This window comes from Pongo abelii, chromosome 6 (assembly GCF_028885655.2).
Source record: "Pongo abelii isolate AG06213 chromosome 6, NHGRI_mPonAbe1-v2.0_pri, whole genome shotgun sequence".
In the NCBI taxonomy this organism is placed as follows: domain Eukaryota; kingdom Metazoa; phylum Chordata; class Mammalia; order Primates; family Hominidae; genus Pongo; species Pongo abelii.
In genome coordinates, this window is record NC_071991.2 from 7,371,713 (window position 1) to 7,375,005 (window position 3,293).

The 3,293-nt window shown below is 40.7% G+C and overlaps 1 pseudogene; it reads left to right on the forward strand.

The window, feature by feature from the left end:
- Positions 1-304: 304 nt before the first annotated feature.
- On the forward strand, positions 305-3,002 carry LOC129060279 (endogenous retrovirus group K member 6 Env polyprotein-like; annotated as a pseudogene).
- The last annotated feature ends 291 nt before the right edge of the window (positions 3,003-3,293 follow it).

Below are 3,293 nucleotides of genomic sequence, written 5' to 3' on the forward strand. Positions count from 1 at the left end.
TAATTTCCCAGGGCCTTTAACTAAGGCCAATAAACAAGCTGATTTGCTAGTATCATCTGCCTTCATGGAAGCACAAGAACTTCATGCGCTGACTCATGTAAATGCAACAGGATTAAAAAACAAATTTGATATCACACGGAAACAAGCAAAAAATATTGTACAACATTGTGCTCAGTGTCAAGTCTTACACCTGCCCACTCAAGAGGCAGGAGTTAATGCCAGAAGCTTATGTCCTGATGCATTATGACAAATGGATGTTACACACACACCTTCATTTCGAAAACTGTCATTTGTCCATGTGACAGTTGATACTTATTCACATTTCATATGGGCAACCTGCCAGACAGGAGAAAGTACTTCCCATGTTAAAAGACATTTATTATCTTCTTTTGCAGTCATGGGAGTTCCAGAAAAAATTAAAACAGATAATGGGCCAGGATACTCTAGTAAAGGATTTCAAATATTCTTAAATCAGTGGAATATTACACATACAACAGGAATCCTTTCTAATTCCCAAGAACAGGCCATAATTGAAAGAACTAATAGAACACTCAAAGCTCAATTGGTTAAACAAAATAAAAAAAGGAAAAAGACAGTAATGAGTATAACACTACCCAGATGCAACTTAATCTAGCACTCTATACTTTAAATTTTTAAAATATATATAGAAATCAGACCACTACTTCTGCAGAACAACATTTGACTGGTAAAAAGAACAGCCCACATGAGGGAAAACTGACTTGGTGGAAACACAACAAACATAAAACATGGAAAATAGGTAAGGTGATAACATGGGGGAGAGGTTTTGCTTGTGTTTCAGCAGGAGAAAATCAGCTTCCTGTTTGGGTACCCGCTAGACATGTGAAGTTCTACAATGAACCCACCAGAGATGCAAAGGAAGGCGCCTCCCCAGACACAGAGAACCCGCAATCGAACATCATCAACTCGCAGGGTGAACAAAATGGTGATATCAGAAGAACAGATGAAGCTGCCATCCACCAAGAAGGCGGAGCCTCCGACCTGGGCCCAGCTAAAGAAGCTGGCACAGTTAGCTGAAAAAAGCCTGGAAAACACCAGGGTAACACAAACTCCAGAGAATATGCTGCTTGCAGCTTTCGTGATTGTATCAATGGTGGTAAGTCTCCCTATGTCTGCAGGAGCCGCTGCAGCTAACTATACTTATTGGGCCTATGTGCCTTTCCCAGCCTGAATTCGGGCAGTCACTTGGATAGATAATCCTATTGAAGTAGATGTTAATAACAGTGCATGGGTACAAGGCCCCACAGATGACCGTGGCCCTGCCCAACCTGAAGAAGAAGGAATGATGATAAACATTTCCACTGGGTACCATTATCCTCCTATTTGCCTGGGAAAAGCACCAGGATGCTTAATGCCTACAATCCAAAATTGATTGGTAGAAGTACCTACTGTCAGTGCCACCAGTAAATTTACTTATCATAGGATAAGTGGAATGTCACTTGAGTCACAAGTGAATAATTTACAGAATTCTTCCTATCAAAGATCCTTACAATTTAGGCCTAAAGGGAAACCATGTCCCAAGGAAATTCCAAAAGAATCAAAAGACCCAGAAGTCTTAGTTTGGGAAGAATGTGTGGCTGATACTGTAGTGGTACTACAAAACAATACATTTGGAATTATTATAGACTGGGCCCCTCAAGGCCAATTATATTATGATTGTATGGGCCAGACTCACTCATGTTCACAGGCTCCATCTGTCTGGCCCACTAATCCAGCCTATGATAGTGATTTAACTAAAAAGCTAGACCAGGTTTATAGAAGGCTAGAATCACCCTATCATTGGAAAGGGGGTGAAAAGGGGATTTCATCACCCTGACCAAAGTTACTTAGTCCTGTTGTTGGTCCTGAACACCCAGAATTATGGAAGCTCACTGTGGCCTCATACCACATTAGAATTTGGTCTGGAAATCAACTTATGGGAAGAAGAAATCATAAGCCATATTATACTATTAACCTAAGTTCCAATCTGACAATTCCTTTGCAAAGTTGTGTAAAACCCCCTTCTATGCTGGTTGTAGGAAACATAGTTCTTAAACCAGATTCCCAAACTATAACCTGTGAAAATTGCAGGTTGTTTACTTGCATTGATTCAACTTTGGATTGGCAGCATCGTGTTCTGTTAGTAATGGCAAGAGAAGGCGTGTGGATCCCCGTGTCCACGGACCAACCGTGGGAGGCTTCTCCATCCGTACATATCATCACAGAAGTATTAAAAGGAGTCCTAACCAGATCTAAAAAATTCATTTTTACTTTAATTGCAGTGATTATGGGTCTTATTGCAGTCACAGCTACTGCTGCAGCTGCTGGAATTGCTTTACACTCCTCTGTTCAAACTGCAGAATATGTGAATAATTGGCAAAAGAATTCCTCAAAATTGTGGAATTCTTAGACTCAAATAGATCAAAAATTGGGAAATCCAATTAATGATCTTAGACAAACTGTTATCTGGATGGGAGATAGGCTCATGAGCTTGGAATATCTTTCTCAGTTACAGTGTGACTGGAATACATCAGATTTTTGTATTACACCTGGAGCCAAGAACGAATCTGAACATCACTGGGACATGGTCAGATGCCATCTACAAGGAAGAGAAGATAATCTAACCTTAGATGTTTCTAAATTGAAAGAACAAATTTTTGAAACATCAAAAGCCCAGTGAAATCTGGTGCCGGAAAGGGAGGCAATGGTAAAAGCTGTTAATAGCCTCACAAATCTTAACCCTGTCACTTGGGTTAAAACCACTGGAAATTCCACTATTGCAAATTTTGTATTAATCCTTGTATGTCTGTGTTCTCTATTGTTATTCTACGGGTGTATCCGGCAGCTCTGGAGAAACAGTGACCAGCGAGAATGGGCCATGATGACGATGGCGGTTTTGTCAAAATGAAAAGGGGGAAATGTAGGGAAAAGAAAGAGAGATCAGACTGTCACTGTGTCTATGTAGAAACGGAGGACATAAGAGACTCCATTTTGAAAAAGACCTGAACTTTAAACAATGGCTTTGCTGAGATGTTGTTAATTTGTAGCTTTGCCCCAGCCACTTGGACCCAGCCACTTGGACCCAACTTGGAGCTCACAAAAACATGTGTTGTATAAAATCAAGGTTTACGGGATCTAGAGCTGTGCAGGATGTGCCTTGTTAACAAAATGTTTATAGGGAGTATACTTGGAAAAAGTCATTGCCATTCTCTAGTCTCAATAAACCAAGGTCACAATGCACTGTGGAAAGCCGCAGGGACCTCTGCCCTTGACAG